The sequence below is a fragment of the Rattus norvegicus genome, chromosome 11 (genome assembly GCF_021556685.1).
Source record: "Rattus norvegicus strain SHRSP/BbbUtx chromosome 11, alternate assembly SHRSP_T2T, whole genome shotgun sequence".
NCBI lineage: Eukaryota > Metazoa > Chordata > Mammalia > Rodentia > Muridae > Rattus > Rattus norvegicus.
In genome coordinates this window covers 94,679,862-94,702,067 of record NC_141544.1, presented here as the reverse complement: position 1 = coordinate 94,702,067, position 22,206 = coordinate 94,679,862, and the positions used below count along the sequence as shown (strand labels likewise).

The 22,206-nt window shown below is 41.8% G+C and overlaps 1 long non-coding RNA gene across 4 annotated transcripts in view; it reads right to left on the bottom strand.

Annotated features, from left to right (window-relative positions):
• The window catches only part of LOC120095700 (uncharacterized), a 33,265-nt gene extending 22,431 nt beyond the window's left edge, over window positions 1-10,834 (bottom strand). For all 4 annotated transcript variants that reach the window (XR_015633206.1, XR_015633204.1, XR_015633205.1 and 1 more), the window contains exon 1: window positions 10,776-10,834. This is a non-coding gene — a long non-coding RNA (uncharacterized LOC120095700). The remainder of the gene's footprint in view (window positions 1-10,775) is intronic.
• Between the last annotated feature and the right edge of the window lie 11,372 nt (window positions 10,835-22,206).

Here is a 22,206-nt window from a genome sequence, read left to right as displayed (position 1 = left end):
TACATTATCAGGAAGCGGGATCACCTCAATGATGCACTTCATTTCAGCAAGGTTCTACCACATAAATGTGCCATAGCCTTTCTGTAAACCAAAAATGCTTATAGAACAAGTATGTTTAAAACGTATTTTTGTGTGACTCTGCTATGTATTTGTATTTTAAGCTAAGTGATGTTAGGTTGTGGACATGAATCAAGAGGCTGAGGGGCATATTTAACACACCAAAATGGTTCTCCCAGGGGCTGGATGAGCTTCCCCTCCCCCAGAAACTCTTTCCTATATAATCCAGACATTTTGCATCCCCTCTGTCCCTCCCTCTCTCTCATTCTCTTTGCCTCTCCTTCTCCTCTTTGCATTTTTTCTCTCTCTGACATGCTCTTTATCTCTTTCTCTTCTCCTCCCCTTTGTCTCCCTCATCATGTAAATTTCCTTGGGAACAGTGAGCTCGCCCAAGAGCTGTTTCCCAACAAACCTGACTTTATATACTTTAATCTGCCTTGAATTGGATCATTTCATCTATGGGCAATCATTTATCAAGTATTACTACGAGAGTCCAAACATTTTTTTAATTTAAAGTTTATAAAATAAATTTTTTACAGCATGTGAAAGCTAATTATCACAAAAGACAGAAAAGATTTAAAAATAGTTTAGTGTGCTGCCCCTCCACTTATCTGCCATTTGGGGTATGGGCAAAGGAGAGACGTCCTCCCTCACCAATCACCCCTTGCCACCTAGGCCAGGCAGGCGATTAAGTTCAGGCGGTCACGAGAGCAGAAAAGCTGGCTTTCCCCCTCACCAACTGCAGCTTTCAAGAAAGCAGGCCCTGCATCTTGCCTGGGCAGCACAGTAGATCTGAGCCTGGTGGCAGAGTTGAGGCTGAGCCAGCCCCCAGGGCAAGGGAGTGTGCTGGTTCTGCCCCTTGACTGCTGCAGTGTTGGGTGAAATATCCACCTCGGTGCTGCTGGAGAATTCACCCTGTGAGTGAGGGAACTTTGTGGGCCTCCGCTGTCAGCTCAGGCCCAGATCCAGGCCTTTGAGTTGGTCTACCCTAATGCCTACCCCATCTATGAACTGCTAGAGTGTGTGAAGGGGCTGGTCCTGCAGATCCAAAGCTGTAGGATCTCCATGACACAAGGCAACATCAGGATATCTGAGAGGAGTCCTGGTGGAGATCCAGTGTTGATAGTAACAGACACATGACTCATTGCAATGAACATCTTCAAGTAAAGAAGTGAGAACAAAAGCATATGTGGTAGGACACACTGTGACACACTACAGCTTCCAGAATGAGTTTGCCCCCTCCCCAACCCAGGAAGGTAGCAAGAAAGAGGGAGAGTATGAACGGACTGGGAGATGAGTGGGATTGGGGTGCATGATGTGAAATTCACATAAAAACAATCAATAAAAAGTTAAATAATAATGCTTTACTGTGGCCGTGTGTACAGCATGTAAAAGGTCTCCAGTAGTGTACAAGAGGCTCTAGGCCTCCACATTCAGCTCCCACTCACTCCCTGATTTACCCAGAGTAGCAATCCTGCCAGCACCTTGCTTACTAAGTGCCTTTACAGATATGCTTTCTTAAATCCTTTGTGCTGTGTTTACACTGTGTCTGTTCTGTGGCTAGTCTGTGTCTTTTCTATACATAATTTTGAGTTACAATTGCATACAATATTCAGGGCAATAACAAGTTGTACACATTCGTACTCTAGGCATAGTAGACTACACCATTTACCTAGATGTGGAGCAGACCATATGGCATGTAGGTTGTATAATTAATTTCCTTAGATACTATGAGTACTGATTTAAGATATGCATAGCTATTAAAATACAATGTTTTATCTTTTTTCGGTTTTTAAGATGTTTAGCAATTTTCTTCCTTCCTTCCTTCCTTTCTTTTTTATAAAGGACAGCATTTAAGTGGGGCTGGCTTACAGGTTCAGAGGTTCAGTGCATTATCATCAAGGTGGGAGCAAGGCAGCATCCAGGCAGGCATGGTGCAGGAGGAGCTAAGAGTTCTACATCTTCATTTGGGAATATTAGGAGCAAAACTTTTAATTCATTTGCTTACATTTTTAAAATGCTTTATGTGTTTATTAATTTTTAAAGTTAACATTAGAAAACGGTGGGTTTCATTTTGCCATTTTCATGTATATGTCATTATACTTTTTTCTGTATGTCCCCTTCTCCCTGTGTCCTTCTCTGTACCCCTTCTCAATCAGTCCCTCCCTACCCCAGACAGTGCTCCCTTGTGCTTTCTGGTCGCTCGTGTCCCATAACTCTCTGTTCCCCCAGTTCTTTAGATCTCTTCCTCCCCTACTCACCCTCTTCTGTCTAGTGTTCGCACAACCCCTGTTCAAGCATGCTTGCGTACACAGTAACTTTAATCTGGGTTCCGTATATGGGAGAAAGTGTGTAATATTTGTCTTTCCGAGCTTGGCTTACTTCACTCCACATAATGATTTCCAGTTCCCTACATCTTTCTGCAAAATACTGTGATTTCATCTCTCTTCGTGGCTGAGTAACACTCCTTTATACGTTTGCCACATTTCTATATTCATTTTGTTGATGGACGTCTCGTCTGCCTCCACTAGTCTGTCTCGCTATTGTGTCTAGCGCAGCAATGAACACAGATGTGGATGTACTTCTGTGCTGTGTTCACTTAGTCTTCACTCTGTATCCAAGGGTGAGAGAGTTGGCTCATAACAGGAGTTCTATTTTGAGGCAAGTTCTCCGTGTGTATCTGCGTCACCTGTAGACCACAGAGCTCTGCGACGCTGGGATTGTTCTGGGCGGCCACGCTCAGCTATTTTTAGTTCTTTTGCGAAACCTTAGTACTGATTGTTTCTATGATGTAAGCTTTTTATTCTGACAGCCCTGGCCCTGCTTCTTCGCCTCAGAAGCTTAGAGGATCAAGGCCCTCCCTGTCCCCAAAACACCTGAGATAGACTCAGGAACAACCCTAACACAACCCACATGCCTGATGGGAAACAGAACTGGACCAAAATCTTTGCCAAAAGGTTTTAGCGGTAACGAATCCCATCCTAAAAACCTTTTGGGCCCTTTCTTTGTTCTGATTTGGAAGGTGGCCCGAGAAAAAACAAGAGGTCGCTATAGGAACTGAGAGATTGACAAGAGCAGAAACTGAGACTCCACCTCCCTCGGGTGAGCAAGGTGCTGTTTGACCACATGGCCCTGCAGAAGCCGGACAGCAGGTGGCAGTAGAGAGACGAGCGTTCTAGGAGCCTGATGCCACCGCCAAAAGTCTTGGGCGTGATCTGCAAAGCTGGGCAGTGATAGCAGACTCGGTTTGGACTAAGGGCCCTGGAGAAAGAGCAGGACAAGAAAATACAATCCTCTTGTCAGGAGTCTGCCTCCAGGCCACCCATCGGAGGGACTACACTTCTCCACTCCCCACAGAAGCCATTTTGCTACTGTAAAGAAGAGTTTCCCTTTTTGTATCCTATTTATTCGTCCATTATCTTTATTTAAGGGTTCGCACATTCTTATTTTATTCTCTGAGTTGCAATCCAGCAATAGTTCTAAAGTCTCCATAACAGGTCTGGTGGTAAACTGCGTAACTCCAGCTACGGGGTGTTGGGAGCGCAGGGGAGGCTGAGGCAAGAAAATTGAAAATTCCAGACCTGCAGGTCTATATAGAGTGAGTTCAAGCCCGGACTAGATAAGTTATCAGGACCCTGTCTGAATAAAAGTTATGGCTGGGGAATTTGTCTCAGTGGCAGAGCGTTTGCTCAGCTTGTACAAGGCCTTAGATTTGATTCTGAGCACCACCAAAGAGGGAAGAAAGGAAAAAAGAGGAGGAAGAGGAACGGAACTGAGGAAGATAGAAGAATATTTCCCGGGGAAGGGGGGACAGCAGAGGAGTCGTGGTAGAGTGGAATAGGAAGGGGACCAGCAAATCAGCCTGTAAGCATCACTCTCTTCCAGTCTGTTTCCTGGAGAAACAGTTTCCTGAAGAGCTCAGTACAGCTCTCTCTGAGGTTGACAGAGTCAGTTCTTGGAGTTGACTTCAGCAGAGAGCCAGCAGGCTTATTTTATCCAGTGCTTGGGTGAGGGATGCCTACAGGGAAGCCTAAATCCCTGGGTAATGAAGTTCATAAATGTGAAGAGTAGGCTTGAAGCACCCACACTTTGGGCTCCCTTCTTCTTGCGTGGTCTGTGAATTATATAGTGGGTATTCCGAGATTTTCTCCTAATATCCACTTATCAGTGAGTACATACCACGTGTGTTCTTTTGTGAATAGATTAACGCACTCAGGATGATGTTTTCTAGTTCCATCTATTTGCCTGCGATTTTCATGAAGTCATTGCTTTTAATAGCTGAGTAGTACTCCATTGTGTAAATGTACCACATTTTCTGTATCCATTCCTCTGTTGAGGGACATCTGGGTTCTTTCCAGTTAGTGTTGGGAGCTCCCTCATAGAAAAAGGGAGAGAGGGGATGGGATAGGAGGTTTGGGGAGGGGAAACAGGGAAGGTAGAAAACATTTGAAATGTTTGAAATGTAAATTAAAAAAAATCAATGAAAAAATTAACAATCAGAAGAAAAGTAGAGGATCTGACTCCCTCTTCTGGCCTCCACGGGCACTGTGCACGTACGATACACAGACATCCGTGCAAACAAAACTCATACACATAAAAAGAAAACTAAAATAAAATTACAGGGAAATGTCTAAAAGGATGAGGAGTAGCATAAACCCGATAAAACGGTCCTGTTCAGAACCTTTTGGATTATTCTCTCTGGACCTGTGGAGTTTTTATTTCCAAGGAGATGAGACCTAGGTTTACAGATGTGGCTCACTGGTCTGACTCTCAACAGCTGGCAACACCAGCTTTCTTCCTCTCAGGGTGCATGAGGATCAGTGCCCATCACTTTGACTGCCGTTGAGTTCAAATGCTGTGTGCAACACAGGCACTGCTGTGCTGTGTTTGTGCTATGTGTGCTGCACGTGCAGTGGTGTAAGCTCATTGGGACACAAAACTGCTTTAACACAGCTGTAGGCTCATTCAAGCCCGAATGTCACAGTTTCCTATTGAGTATATTTGCTTTGAATGAATGATAATCGGTTAATACGTGTGAAACTTTTGCTTCTTTCACATCTGTACATGCCAGAATAATAATGATAAACTATTATAATATTAGTACATCCCAGAATAATAATGATAACCTACTATAATATTATCTATATTATTATTATTACTATTACTATTATTATTATTATCTTTTGCTTTTAATTTTACCTAGCTAGTATCTTCAGGACACTGGATGTCCCACCCTTGAAAATACACAGTAATTAAGTAAAAATAAGATACATAAAAGGCATTGTTGTCTTGGGGTTTTATTGCTGTGGGGAGACACCATGACTAAGGCAACTCTTATAAAGGAAAGCATTTAATTGGGGCTGGCTTACAGTTTCAGGGGTTCAGTTCATTATTGTCACGGTGGGGAGCATGGCAGAATGCAGGCAGACATGGTGTTGGAGAAGGAGCTGAGAGTCTAGCAGAAAGACTGTGGGCCACACTGGGTATAACTTGACCATAGGGCACCACAAAGCCACCCCCAACAATGACACACTTCCTCTAATAAGGCCACACATACTCCAACGAGGCCATATTTTCTAGTAGTGCCACTCCCTGTGAGCCAAGCATTCAAACATATGAGTCTATCGGGGAGGAGGGGTCCTGTTCAAACCACCACATCTGTCTTTAAGTAGTGTGGTTATTTTAAGCTTGAAAGTGATTTTACGCTGTGTTCTTTGTAGACTAGAATTGCAAAACAGCTATTGGTAATCCAGTATTTTAAACCATGTGCTTCAAAGACATATGTTAGCGTCTTTACTGCTACAGCATAATATAGAATTTTTAAGAACAGAAATTTTATTAATCCTCTGATAATTTCTCATATGTGTACAACATATTTTGATCATATTCACGTCCATTCTGCCCCTTAGGTCGTCTCAGACTAATCCCATCCCTCCTAAGTATATGACATCTTTTATTATCTTTTATTTTGAAGGCCCAAGAAGTCCAATTGTATTGCCCATGGATTCATAGGTGTGGTGTTGTCCATGAGATCATGGTCAATCTATCTTGAACTAGATCTTTAAAGAAAACTAATTCTCTCTCCCCCAGAAGCCATCAACCATCGATAGCTCTCCACCCAGGTAAGGACTCATAAGCCCATCCCCTCCCATGCTGGAATAGTGGCTGGCTTGATCCTATGCAGGCAACCATAGCTGTTGTGTGTTCATGAGAGCAGGGTCCTGTCATGTTCAGAAGACCTACCTGACCTCTGATTCTTACTTTCCACTTTCTCTTTCAGAACGGTCCCTAAGCTTTAGGAAAGCTATTCTGATGTGTCTGAGAGCTGCATTAATCTGTGGGTATAGAGATATGAATTTAGAAGGCAGTTTGATACTATGTTCATTTAGCAAGACAAACATAGTAGGTTCAGACCCTGGGGTTATGATCTCAACCATGCGTTCCTGGCCAGATTTGCTAATTCAGGCCTATGTTTTTTTCCTATGTAGCAGTCCTGAGATCCAATCAGAAATCGGTTGTTTACCCCCCATAATGTTCACGCCACTGTTGTGCCCATTGATCTGTTACTATGCTGGTCAGAACTGCAGTTCACAGTATTCTCAGCCGTGTTAAGACTGTTGTCTTGGTTACTGTTCTATGGATGTGAAGAGACGACGTGACCAAGACAATGTCAAAAGCTTTTAATTTAAGACTTGCTTACAGTTTCAGAGGGTTAGTTTATGCTCATCAGGACAAGAGCATGGTTCCAGGCAGTCAGGCAAGCATAGTGCAGTAGCAGTAGCTGAAAACTTACATTTCGATCCAATAGGCCATTCTCATTCAAACCACCACAGCACATAAACAGAAAAGATTCCGATGTGTTGGATGGATAATCTCTTTTTAAGATTGGTAGAACCCGTGGAATGCTGTCTTACAAGCATGGCCACTTCACTGATACCTCACACCAGCTATGGTTACCTTCGTCAGGCCTGCACTATCCTGAGACTATTTCCATTCTGTCACATATAGAGGAGCTCATGATCCTCCTGCCAGGAGCTGTTGGCAGTTAATGGTTGCTGAGGGAAGAGAAGACATTTTCTTCAGTGCTGTAGTCATAGGAAGATACCCATGTGCTTATAAATAGTCCCTCAGCCACGCTCATTAAAGCAACCCTAATTAGAGTCACTGAAACACACGAATAAACACATCACACAGAGAGAGAGAGAGAGAGAGAGAGAGAGAGAGAGAGAGAGAGAGAGAAATGAAAGTAGAAGAGATAGAAAGATGAAGAGAACCAGTAGACGCAGGGTAGGCACAAGAGAGGAAAATGAAAGGTGAATATGATTTAAGAAGTCTTACGCACATATATGAAAGGCCGTAATGATACCTGTTATCATCTGTAGTGAGTGTGCACTGATAAAGAGTAAAACAAATTAAGGAAGACATCTTTTAAGTACTTTTGTATTTGTCCCAAGACCTTCAAAGCCAGTGATATGTATATACATTCATTCATTCATGGGGGTCGAATAAGACCGTTGGAAAACACAGATATTTGCGATTCATAACAGTAGCAATATTACAGTTATGAAGTACTAATGAAAATAATGTTACAGTAAGGGGTCGCCACAGTATAAGGAACTGTATTAAAGCGTGGCAATATGTTGCATGTAACTCTGCTACCCTACCTTAGCTCTGGGAATGGCCCTAGCATCTTTTTAAGATTTATTTATTTATTATATATAAGTACACTGTAGCTGTCTTCAGATACACCAGAAGAGGGCATCAGATCTCTTAACAGATGGTTGTGAGCCACCATGTGGTTGCTGGGAATTGAACTCATGACCTCTGGAAGAGCGGTCGGGCGCTCTTAACCGCTGAGCCATCTCTCCAGCCCCGGCCCTAGCATCTTTAAAGCATTTTTTTTTTCATTCAATCTCCCTAGCTTCTCCCTGTGGAGCTAAATATCTCTGTATACTTAAGAACATTCAAGTAATTTCCATTATACTCCCTTCTACCTTGAAAACAATTAAATGAAATTTTACTTATCCCTATCTTGTGATTACCTGCTTGTAGGAAGCAGGCAGCTTTTATCTGGCTCACTGCCTCAGAGCAGCCATCCTGTCTCTTTTCACAGCAGGGGATCTGTGAACTGAGGCTTTCTTTAGGTTTCTGTGCTTAAGTTTCCTGCTCACTGGAGACACCACATGACTCACTCTGCTCCACTCATTGAGAAACCAATTCTCCCCTCTTCCTAGACCAGTACCACCGTGTGTGTGTGATCAATTTGAGAATTCCTAAATATAGTGGATTCTCGCCTTCCACATTGCCTGCCATCTGTTGCTTGTAGCTTTGCTACCCTACCTAAGCTCTGGGAACAGGCCGTGCTACTAGCCCCACCCAGCTTCCCTTGGATTCACCGATAAAGGACACAGACACACACAGCTGTACTTGCCTTTGACACAATTGCTGGATGCTGCTTATCTCCCTCCTGGAATAGCATGCCCTTATCAATATTCTTATTTCTGCACCTCAGTTACATCTAGTCCCTGCTAAACACCGTGATCATCCACCTGTAGGAGCAGCCCGTGTGGCTACTCCGTTTGAGATCTCACATGACTGGTCAGCTTTTCTCCATTAGAAGTATGGTGAACTTTGTCCCCCCCACCCCCTCCCGTTACATCTGTCTCTTGCCTCTAGGGACCTACAATTCCTGCCTATTCCTTCTGCCCAGCAATTGGCCCATGGCTTCTTTACTGACAGACCAAGAACCAATCTCGGGGGAACAGGACCTTAGCATCAGACCCACTCCTACAGTAGTGCTAAGGAGGTTGAGAACCACTGCCCTAAGGAACTTTAATCAATACGTAGGTGTTTGATTATTGAAAGTAGTTACCGAAAAAGCAGCTTTCTTTTCATCACTAGAGTGAAACAGACCAGTAAAAAGTAATTTTTAATTCAGTAGCAACAGCATGACAGTGTTGAGTTTGCTTTCTCATTAAAAGCTGTTTATAGTTTCTCTATCTTAGTAGGAAGCCTATCCGCTCTAGGAAAGGAATGCTCTGGTGGTGTTTACATTTGAAACACCCGGAGCCCTTAGGACTATTGTTAGAATTGGAACTTTGGTTTTTTTTAAGTGCCCACAATTTGGAAATTTTTTTTATTGTATCCTCAGTATGAAAAACAGTTGTAGCCATGCACTGGAGAAGTTTCTTGTAGTCAGAATCTGTATTTTTTTATAAGCTAGTGAAAGAGAAAAGGTGGTAGCAATCTCTTCATTATCTGTCTTTTTGCAGCGTACTGTAGAAGATTAACAAAGGCTTTTTGTTTATTTTTGTTTACTTGCTGTCCTGTTTACTGCTTATGAAGAGACACTATGACCAAAGCAGCTAATAGAAGAAAGCATTTAATTTGAGGCTTGCTTATACTTTCAGGAGGTCAGTCCATTATCATTGTGGTGGGGAGCACAGTGGCAGGCAGGCAGATACTAGAGCAGTAGATGAGAGCTTACATCTTGATCTGTAGCCAGGAAGCAGAGAGAGATTGGGCCTAGTGATTGATTTTGAAACCTCAAAGCCCATCCCCAGTGACACATGTCCTCCAACCAGGCCACACCACCCAAAACTTCCTATCAGGTCAGATAACTAGAAACCAAGCATTCAAACGCATGAGCTTATGGAGGCCATTGTCCTCAAACTACCACACTCAGTTACTTATTTTAAGGCCTGGTAGTGGCAAGGCCTGTGAGCCTATCAGGAAGCTCCGTTAGCTTATTAATTAATTGAAGGCTGGCAGGTAATTAAAACTCAGTTTTAAATTTTTCCTATTTAAAGGACTCAGATAATTAAACATTTTTAAACATTTTTAAGTTTATACCCTTAAAACTAAACATCTTTAAGCGTTAAACTTTCGTTATCAGAGATGCATTATGTCCATCCTTCACATCCAAGTTATTAAAAAGCCAGAATGTTTTTAAGGTAAAAGCTAAGTTTTTAGCTACCAATGGGCCAGCCAGGCAGCCTCAGGGAGGAGCAGGAAGAGATCTGTTTACTGATGTAGCAGGAAGTGAAAGGGCTGCTGAACTGTCTCATGAAAATGGGTGCGAGGACCAGGAGGCCCCACAGTAATTGTGCATCTATGGTGTTCCCAAAAATGAAAGTTTGCAGGTTTGCTTTAATGTTTTCGTTTCAACTTCTTTAAGAAAATGTCTTAACTGTTGTACATGCCTATGATATTTAGGGTACAAAGGAAGTGGAAAAGCAGGCACTTCAGGGAAAGCTGAGCTCTTTCTTTGTGACAGAACTAGAAGTAGAATCAAATTGGTCTTGATAAAGAAAGAGAAATAAGGAAATAAAAGAGTTAGGACTGGAAGAGAACCTTCAGAGCATGGGCTTCTGCTCCTAAGATTGACTTACAAGATCAGACCAGCCTGAGGTGACCAAATTTCACTTCACCTTGGTAGTTAGCTGTTGTTGTAAAAATATAAAAATAGAAGTATTGTTGTCTTTTACCCCACTAGGTCCGCACCATGACCCAAGATATCTGCTAGATATCTTGGCGGAAACACATCCCAACTCCGCGGCAGCCCATTGTCTCCTGCCGCTGCACACTTTCCTACACTCAAACCGTCACATAAAAGAACACACAACACAATAACCTTTGACCCAATTGATAAGATATAATTGACCACTTAAACATACAAAGCCCAGTACCATCCATCCCTTAGGAACATTAATAACAACCTGTAAATACACAGAGCGGAATCTGTACGTCAGCCTCCATCATCCTGCCACGGCTTCTCTCTCTCCCTCCCTCCTGTCTCTTCCTTTCTGTTCCAGTCTCCTCCTCTTCCTTCAAACTTTTCTCCCGCCCATCCTTCCTTCTCTTCCAATGACAGGCCTCCTTCTATCTTGTGCCTGCCTCGCCTGTGACATCATCCTACAATTATCACCACTACAGACAGACGAAGTGGATTCCTTGGGGAGATTGAGAGGATCCCTATCCCTTTTGGCAACTGAAACATCCAAAATTCACATCCTCAACAAAGGATCATCCAGCTGTGCTCCTGTGACGGAGGGCTGCTCTTCCCTCACACCTGGTGCTCAAAAATGATTAAAGCAAGTCATTAAAGATTCCTCCCACTGTCTGACACATTCCTCACATGAGGCACCAAAATGTCTTAGCTTGAATGCATTAATAACGCATCATAGGACCTTAACTGAGTAGCTATGAACATTGTTGGCCCTCTGGTGGAAACACTTAAAAAGTGCAGCCTACTTTCTGTCTGAAAGTCCTAAGGCTGAAAGTGCAGTCATCTCCAGCCCTTCTTTTCATTTGGCATATATATGACTTAGCATATATCACATAATCAATAATAAGCCTTGGTGGTCAGGACAGTATCTCCATGCTCCATCGTTCTGTGTGTTAATTTTCTCAACCCAGGCAGCATCAATTCACACACAGAGTTCATACAAGAGTACGCAAGATGGTGTTTGTCAAAACTGTTTTCTGAGTCAAGACGCACTACAGACAGAACTTTTATAGAGAATATTTTATTATTTCTGGACATACACTAGGAATAGAACACTGTGCTGTGGATTTGCAAAATATTACACAGTCTGGAAATCTATGTTTTTCTGATATGCAAAAAATGTTCTCAGTAATAATGGGGTAATTGCTGGGTGTCAGTTTCACAGAACTTTATTGTTTACTACTCATGATTCCCAAAAGGTGCTGATGCAACAGCATTTGTTGAGTGTTTAGTTTGGCCCCTGATGGGTACTCAATGCTGAAGACACAGAGACTGCCAAGACAGTCCTCAGGCTTGGGAGCTTTTGTATAAAATAAGGACAGTTCTAGCCCCTGGTACGTTTGGAACATTTACAACATCGGGCAATGAGGTCATCTTTTAAGAATGATCTCATCAAATTCTCATTCAAAACATACTGCATTCAATCTACTACCCAGATTCTTCTTTGTTGTTTTGTTGTGCTGAATCTTATGAGACAGTTTCATGTAGCCCAGGCTAGCCCCCAGCTCACTCTCTGTAACTGAGTAGAACCTGGAACTATTCAGTATGTTTCCATTCTCTTCCCACGTGCTGGAGTTGCAGGCCTGCAACCTCAAAATCGCCGGCTTCTTAGCCTGTGGGATATGACTCCACAGGTAAATTTTTGGCAACAGTAAAAGGTTTCTGGACACAAGATGACCAAGAAAACTCGAGGTAAACCATAATGAATCTGAGATGTTCTAGCAATGCTGGTCCTGCAGCCATACTGCAGTCTTGTTTCTAAACACACAACATGTACATTTTGTACTGCATATGTCACACACCACCATGCCTAGAAAACACTTCCTGAGATTCCTTAGCTGAGTACAGACTACACATTCTGTGCAGTGTTTTTGTGGTACACATTTTCTGATACACGTAAACAGAGCAGAACTAACCCTTCAGTGTTTTTCTTCCGTCATTCCTCACTTAGCATGTGAGCTTCAGATCATCAAGCTTAGCTCCTGTAGTGGACTGCGTTAGATTGCCTAATTTTTAAAATTGCTTTTTTGAGTTATTGGCTTAAATTTCATAAAAAAGAACAACAACAATAACCAGTGACAGCACCACCACAACAACTCTGGTTGAGCCAGGTGTGGTGGCATGTGCCTGTAATCCCAGAGCTTGAGAGGCAAAGACAGACCGACCTGTATAAAATCAAGACCATCATGATCTACATGTTGAGTTCTGGGCCAGTCATGGTTACAGTGAGACGCTATCTCAAAATGGTCCTAAACATACATCTGCCACTTTTATTCTGAATGTTTATGTCAAGAAGCATCCTCAGCACTGACAATTACAAAATAATAAAAGTTTCAGCCAAATTTAAATACGTCAGAGATGCCCTGTGCCCTGCCATACCACGTATTCTTCCAAGGTTTAATTCTTTATGTAAAAAAAAAAAAGAAATAAGCATGCTGGGCAGTGGTGGTGCACACCTTTAACACAAGCAATTGGGGGACAGAGGCAAGCAGATCTCTGAGGGTCCAACCTCATCTACAAAGTAAGTTCCAAGACAGCCAGGACCACACAGAGAGACCCTGTCCCCCACCAAAACACAAAAACAAAACAAAACAATCTACCCTATGAGTGTTTGAATTTGCTTTCCTCTTAAATAAATAGTAAGATGTGTATACTAAATCACTTCTAAAATAAACCTAAAAAGCCTAAAGAAACCCTCATGTTGCCCTGCTTTCAAGATGTGGCCACTGGAGCTGGGAACCCATTGACATAGCAGGCAGCCTTCTGGGGTGGCAGTTTCACAGCACACATCTCTAGCCTTGGTTTGCACTGAAGATTGTGACCCAAGAAGATGCATTCTCTAAAATCACCTGGAAATAACATTTTTAACACCTAAATATTGTTTCCTGTAGTGATTCCTTCCAGCCCCCATGCTCCCAGAAATAAGACTTAGACTCAAAATACGTTTACAAATACCTTGGCTATATAGTTAGGCTCTACTCTAGATCATAACCAAAGCAAACCGATTATTTTAACCTACAGTCTTCCTCTTGGCTAGTTACCTGTGCTCAGGAACCACATGTCCATCTCATCACATCCTCTGGGTCAAATCGCCCACCCCGCTTTATCCCAGAATTCTTTCTCCTCCTAGATGTTCCACTTCCTATTTTCTGCCTAAGCCATAGGCCATCAGATTTATTATTGACAGGTGCCACATCCATACAGACATAAGATATTCTCTCTATAGTTTCCAGCTATTTTAAAAATAGATTAGTGCTTGACATCTGAGAAATTTTATTAGTGTTTTCCTTCAGTACCTGTGGGAGTTGAATTAAGGAGCCTACATAGCTACAGGAATACTCAAGCTCCTTATATAAAATGATACCATATTTGCCTATCACCCATGTATATCTCAAATAGTTTTGATCCTGTCTAAATTAGTATCTGACATAATACAAATGTGATGTAAATAGAGTTGTTATGTTCTTTGGGGATCAATAATAAGAAAGTCAACATTTTTCACAGAAATACAACTTGTTTTTAAGTATTTTTCATCAATGATTGAATCGATGGGTGCAGAAACATAGACAAAAATGAGCCCATCATTGTTTTTGTATTTTAATGTGTGGGATCTGGGCTTCCTGGAGGTCACTGACTGTAGAAGTGTGGGCTTTGGGTCCTGACCCCAGTAGGATTCAGTAGGAATGAGTGGGTGTGGTCTGAATACTTCTGTCCTCATTTCTACGGGCAGTGAGTAGCACATTTCTGTCATCTGAGACAATTACCCCAGACACCCTAGGACAACTTGACAAGCAGTCTGAAGAGCCTTCTATAGCCCAGCTGGATGTGAGTGACCAGAGCAGGGTCAACAAGACCAGTAATACATGAGGTCAAAGTTTATTGAGTTCACAAAACTTTGGTGGTTTTTTTGTGCCAATTTCCTAAAACCACCTATTAATCCAGGCAACTCAGATTTGCAAGCGGAAGGCCTTACCCTTTCCCTTCTCTCAAGTCTCTATCCAAGCAAAGGTGTCTCTGTTCATACTATCTCAAGTGACAGGCGCAGTGTTCCCCTGCTAAACAAACAGCATTTGTCACAATAGTGTGTGTGTGTGTGTGTGTGTGTGTGTGTGTGTGTGTGTGTGTAACCACCTACTTGGTTATCCAAAACTAGAGAGCAGGAGCTTTCTTTGTTCACAGATGGAACCTGGAAGACCTCAGATATAGGTTCAAGATAGATATAGGTTCAGATATAGGTTCAAGATAGATATAGGTTCAGATATAGGTTCAAGATAGATATAGGTTCAGATATAGGTTCAAGATAGATATAGGTTCAGATATAGGTTCAAGATAGATATAGGTTCAGATATAGGTTCAAGATAGATATAGGTTCAGATATAGGTTCAAGATAGATATAGGTTCAGATATAGGTTCAAGATAGATATAGGTTCAGATATAGGTTCAAGATAGATATAGGTTCAGATATAGGTTCAAGATAGATATAGGTTCAGATATAGGTTCAAGATAGATATAGGTTCAGATATAGGTTCAAGATAGATATAGGTTCAGATATAGGTTCAAGATAGATAGATATAGGTTCAGATATAGGTTCAAGATAGATATAGGTTCAGATATAGGTTCAAGATAGATATAGGTTCAGATATAGGTTCAAGATAGATATAGGTTCAGATATAGGTTCAAGATAGATATAGGTTCAGATATAGGTTCAAGATAGATATAGGTTCAGATATAGGTTCAAGATAGATATAGGTTCAGATATAGGTTCAAGATAGATATAGGTTCAGATATAGGTTCAAGATAGATATAGGTTCAGATATAGGTTCAAGATAGATATAGGTTCAGATATAGGTTCAAGATAGATATAGGTTCAGATATAGGTTCAAGATAGATATAGGTTCAGATATAGGTTCAAGATAGATATAGGTTCAGATATAGGTTCAAGATAGATATAGGTTCAGATATAGGTTCAAGATAGATATAGGTTCAGATATAGGTTCAAGATAGATATAGGTTCAGATATAGGTTCAAGATAGATATAGGTTCAGATATAGGTTCAAGATAGATATAGGTTCAGATATAGGTTCAAGATAGATATAGGTTCAGATATAGGTTCAAGATAGATATAGGTTCAGATATAGGTTCAAGATAGATATAGGTTCAGATATAGGTTCAAGATAGATATAGGTTCAGATATAGGTTCAAGATAGATATAGGTTCAGATATAGGTTCAAGATAGATATAGGTTCAGATATAGGTTCAAGATAGATAGATATAGGTTCAGATATAGGTTCAAGATAGATATAGGTTCAGATATAGGTTCAAGATAGATATAGGTTCAGATATAGGTTCAAGATAGATATAGGTTCAGATATAGGTTCAAGATAGATATAGGTTCAGATATAGGTTCAAGATAGATATAGGTTCAGATATAGGTTCAAGATAGATATAGGTTCAGATATAGGTTCAAGATAGATATAGGTTCAGATATAGGTTCAAGATAGATATAGGTTCAGATATAGGTTCAAGATAGATATAGGTTCAGATATAGGTTCAAGATAGATATAGGTTCAGATATAGGTTCAAGATAGATATAGGTTCAGATATAGGTTCAAGATAGATATAGGTTCAGATATAGGTTCAAGATAGATATAGGTTCAGATATAGGTTCAAGATAGATATAGGTTCAGATATAGGTTCAAGATAGATATAGGTTCAGATATAGGTTCAAGATAGATATAGGTTCAGATATAGGTTCAAGATAGATATAGGTTCAGATATAGGTTCAAGATAGATATAGGTTCAGATATAGGTTCAAGATAGATATAGGTTCAGATATAGGTTCAAGATAGATATAGGTTCAGATATAGGTTCAAGATAGATATAGGTTCAGATATAGGTTCAAGATAGATATAGGTTCAGATATAGGTTCAAGATAGATATAGGTTCAGATATAGGTTCAAGATAGATATAGGTTCAAGATAGATATAGGTTCAGATATAGGTTCAACACTCAGACAGATTGTTGGCATAAAGAGTTTATTATAAGAGTTATTAATGTCATGAACAGACAGACAGACTAAACAACAGCATCGTGGAAGCTCCAAGGAAAGTTCTGGACCCAGCATCAGAGTTAGACAGCATGATACAACCCTGCACAGAAGAAATCATGGCCCATGTGGAGAAGTGAGAATCTCTTAGGCTTTTCTGAGGGTGAGGTGGTTTCCCAGCATAACCTTTTGTCAAGCCTCTCTGACTCCCAGTCAGGGAAGGGGTTGAAAACAGGACCTTTGCCAAAGTCCCTGTTTATCCTAGCAATCTGATAACTAGGAATCCACAGACCATGTCTCTGGAGGGTGCCTGTGACAGGGAAGGCTGCTGAAGGTCCTGTGGCCTAACAGCAGTTGGATTCTCTCTTACATTCTTGTGGAACCCTGGTGCTTAAACGTGTCACTGTCACACAGTAGGTGTTCACTAACTATCTGTTCACTACTTCATAAAATCTCAACCAACTTTTTCCCACTCCACTGTCTGCTTAAGACCTAGGACAATGTCTACAGTATGCCTTTTTCTCTGGGTTTCCACAGTGAAATCAATCGTTATGAGAATGCAACTGCAATAGCTAGGTTTATGTCACCTGGACATGAGCTGAAGTGTTCTGAAAGGAAAGTTTCAATTAAGAAAATGGTTCCAGGGCTGGAGAGATGACTCAGTGGTTAAGAGCACTGACTGTTCTTGCAGAGTTCCTGAGTTCAACTCCCAGCAACCACATGGTGGCTCACGACCATCTATAATGGAATCCGATGCCCTCTTCTAGTGTATGTCTGAAGACAGCTGCAGTGTACTCATATAAATAAAAATAAATCTTAAAAAAAAAAAAAGAAAATGATTCTGTTAGATTGGGCCACAGACAAGCCTGTAGGAGATTCTCTTAATTAGTGATTGGTGTAGGAGATGCCCATTGCGGTGGGGCCATCCCTGGGCTTGTGGTCCTGGGTTCTAGTAGAAAGCAGGCTGAGGAAGCCATGAGGAGCAAGTCAGTAAGCAGCACCCTCCATGGCCTCTGTATCAGCTCTTGCCTCCAGGTTTCTGCCCTGTTCGAGTACTAGCCCTGACTTTTTTCAATGATGAACATGAAAATGTAAACCAAATAAGCCCTTTCCTGCTCAAGTTGTTTTTGACAACAGTAGATGAAACACCTACTCATGGTGTTTCACCACAGCAACAGAAACCCTAACTAAGACAGCAACAGTCTACCAGGATGCAACTTGGCAGATGAAAGTACTCAGCACTCGTGCCTTCTAAAGCCTAGTACCTAGAGATATGGACCACATACTGTAGTCTACAGCCCGTCTCAGACCCTACATTTATTTGCCCCTGGCCTACTCCCTTTTCCTGTTTCTCACTTGGCCTTGTGTTTCTGGGAAATTACTCAACAGATATGCCTATTACTACATTTTCATTATGAAAGAATAGAATTTCACCCACAGAACTCATGTCTAAGGTCACACTTGTGTTTTTCTCTGCAGTCAGATAGGTCCCTCTGTTTTTTATAGAGTGCTGCTGTTGGGGGTTAAATCACACCAACTCTTTCCTCTCATCGTCTTCGCACAGTCAACTCCCTCCAGCTTGTTGTCTTTGGGTGTATATTGTGACTCCTAATGGTAGACAATTAATTGTCTGGAGCATTGGGTGGGCTGTGGTAGGTTACGAATAACACTGTAGAGAAATGCAGAATACTACGCTTTGTCTTGGTACATGTGAGGCTGTTGTTATTACTGTTTCAAATCTGACATGGTAAGTTCGTCCTATTGGTTGTGTTCTCTAGAGAACCCTGACTCAAACAGGGCTGCCCTGGTCCACTGCCATGGCTCTAGAGCTTGTCTCTCTATCCTTGGGATCATCACTGACATGTGCCTAGTCTTGCTGATATGACATAGCTTCAAGAGTTAGGATAAGTCAGATCCTGAAAACCTTTTTTTTAAAAAGAGGCTAATATTTTACTATAATATTTTCTGGCCTCAATACAGGCTGGGTGATAGAAAAGTTTGGGCAAAAAAAAAATTAACCTCTAATACTATGCAATACAGCTACTTTATAGAAATCAAGGGAAATGATCTAAGGTGCCTAATATACAGACTTTTGTGGCTCTCTACAGGATAGGGGGAATCTAGGCTCTATAGCACACACTAGCAAAAAAATGTTTCACATATGCACTTCCTTCTATGCCTCCAGTAATTCTCCCCAAGGGAAATGTCTAGCTTTTCAGGAATAACTAGAGCTCATATTTCTGTTTAAACACAAACCCTCATGGTACAAGAAGCTGGAAGGCTGTTCTGAGTCCTCCCACACCACCCAGGACAGCTGTTGTCCACCAATGCCAGTCTGAGGTCTGACTCAAGAAGAGTCTTATTTCCTTTCATTCTCTCCTGACTTTTTCTATCAGATATTAGCCAGAGCTCAAGCCTTCTTTTAAACTCTGTAACTAATGCTTTGGACTTTTCCCTCTCTCTTTTCTTTTCCTTATGGGAATTCCTCAAGCCCCAATTCTCTGTCCCATTTCATAACAGCTTCCTATCTTTTTGCCTTCCTGAATGGGTATAGCCTTTGCCCCAGGACGGTTTTTCTTTTTACTGCTTAAAGACTATTCCTAAAAACTTAATAACCCAATTGACTAGGTTGACACAAGGTCTTTCAATAATACAGAAACTCCCGGCTTCACATGCTTAGCTGTTGAACATTCTATTCTTTCTGTTAAACAAAGGAAACCTGGAGAACCCACCTATGCCATGGCCATCTTACAGAACTGAAGGCATTTCAGACGTAGGCTGACAAAAGGCAGCCTCAGAAGGGCAGGCAGACTCCGCTGAGCCTCCTGCTATCTCAGCCCTCAGAGCTGACCTGGCTCCTAAGGACTGTGCTCAGCCTCCCTGGGAGAGGCTCAAAGCTGACCTGCCCATTGGATTAACCCTTGAAGGCATAGACAAGAGTGAATCTCCACCTAGCAGTAGGTTCCATTATTTACAGAATCTTTTTTTTTAAAGACTTATTTATTTATTACACCAGAAGAGGGCATCAGATCCCATTACAGATGGTTGTGAGCCACCATGTGGTTGCTGGGATTTGAACTCAGGACCTCTGGAAGAGCAGTCGGAGCTCTTAACCACTGAGCCATTTCTCCAGCCCTATTTACAGAATCTTACTATGTACTCCAAGTTGGACTCAAACTTTGTAGTCCCTCTGACTCAGCCTCCTGAGGGTTTGCATGGTTTATAAATTCTTTGACAGCTTTGACATATTCTAGGAAGGTATTGAACAGAGGGCTGGGTCATCTGGGCAGTGCGGCCTTGACCTTCAGAAAGATAAGGTGAAGCCCAGTCTGTATCTCTGGCTGACGGGTTTGAGGCTGAGTACCGCGTGCAGGGTGCTATTTGCTTAAGGAACTTAAAGACCAGGAGATCTGGCCACTTGCATGGATGTCAAAGCTACTAGTTTAAACATTTGATCCTACAACAGCAATTTCAGTCTTTAAAACCAGATACCAAAGTAACATGCACATTTCTGCCTTTCCAGATGATTAGAGTAACTTCCTTCCTGGCTTCAGTTACTCTAGGTGTCCTTGAGGAAGACTCCTGAGCAGAACCTCAAAACAAATGGAAACACTGGCTTGCGATCTGCATACGCTAGGGCTCCCTCTCCCCAACAGCCAGTTTTTATACAACTGTCTTATATTGCCTTCTTCTCCCTCTCTCTAGATTAGATTATAAAACTTTTGATGGAAATGTCTGATATGAGCCACTCTGAGGGTTTTGTTTTGTTTAGTGTTTCCTTGGAATAAGAAGGAGGAGTAGGGGGAGGAGGAAAAAAAACCAAAACAAACAAAGCAAACCTAAGTGGCAATGTCTAAAAGCCTTTGGTTCTTTTATTGTAAATTGTCATTCAAGTTCAAAGGGGTTGCTTAGTTTCTGTGCTTTAAGTTTTGTTTTATTTAATCCTCAAGGATTTGTTTGCTTAGGTGTTACATTACTTTCTTGTTGTGGAGAGTGTTGTGGGGTGTCCACCAGCACACTATTTGGGTTTAAGCCAATAAGAAGACATTACTAGCCAGCTGGTGACTACACTAAGTGTTTGGGATCCCAGTGTAGACCCGAGCCTTTCTTTGAGCCTTTAAGTAAAAAAAACCCTACTCTAGGTTGACATGCTGCTTCAGTGAACAAGAACGGCTGCCAGAAGAGGAACTACAGAAGCCAAAAAGCAAAGTTAGGAATTTAGAGGCTTTCCCAGGACTGCAGACGTTGATGGATTAGGTCTTTGTTTCCATTTTGGCAGACGGTGCTGTCGACTCCTGCGTTTAATGATCTGAATGGCACTTCCACCATGGGATCAGTTGTGCCAAGGTCTCGGAGCCTGCTACAGAGAATGCATTTGGAAAGCCAATCGAAAGGAATCCAGAGTCAGTTTAGTTGCAGACCCTGCTTCCTGACCAACAGGGGAAGACCTACAGGTTGCCTTGAAATCAGCAACCCACATAACTGCTTAGTTCTACAGTTACTTTGTTTAGTGGGAAGAAACAAAACTGACTCAAAATCTTACCGGGAACTGGGGTGCATGTCTCTCCCCACAATTCCAGAGTTACATTAATCAACAAAATCTAAGCTTCCTAATCAGCAAGAGTTAAGAGCCACAACCAGCCTTGATCAGCAAGTACCAAGATCTACTCTTTCCCTCCCTTGTAGAAAATGTATGGTTGCCTCTCTCAGATCTGTCATTAAGTATTTGAGATGTTGAAGAGGATAGTTTAAAAGAAAAGGCTGCCTATTCTGGCCACAACGTGTTGGAGGCACAGGATAAAGTAAATCTACTTTGCATTTTTAAATATTTAAATTATCTTATTTGCCATAAACCCAGTAATTATATAGCACCCACCATGCACACGTATGCATGCTTGAGCGCGCACACGCGTGTGTGTGTGTGTGTGTGTGTGTGTGTGTGTGTGTGTGTGTGTGTAATAACTACATAAACTAAAAGAACCCATAGTGCAGTTCTAGTATTACCTCCTTTGGATATATTGCTCAAGGGAATGGCTTAATATCTCTGTACCCATAGGTAATGAACAACCAAGAATTGAAGGTATAACGGGTGTAGGGGGATGTCTAATGGATTGCCAAGTTTGTTTTCTGGCACAGGCAAACTCCTGAATATCTGGGAAAGACAGAAGAGCAACCCTCTCCCCCAAAGGAAAAGGAGCAACTTTAACCCTTCAGAATTTAGAGAGGCCTGATGCTGGAAGTCCATTAAATCAACTCTGTTGTGGGTGTTCTATATGACTGTGTCCTCCTGTTTCATCTATTGGTCCTGTTTAGATACTCAGAGCCAACCTGTGCCCTCATGCCTTCTCTTCACAGTCTTCTGAGAAGAAAAAGCCACCATCTCAGGAAGCCTGCTTTCACTGTCTTTGTTTACCATGTGCTTCAAAAGCAGTTAATGTTGGCATTCCTTCTACACTCCACCCAACAGTTACCTAGCAAAAGCCAGGTAGGCCTGGCTTGCTATAAAAGGGACGCTTTGGTCTCTCTGACTCTGACTCTCTCTTTTTTTCTCCGAATTCCTTCTTCCTCCTCCCCCTCACTATCCACATGTTTCTCT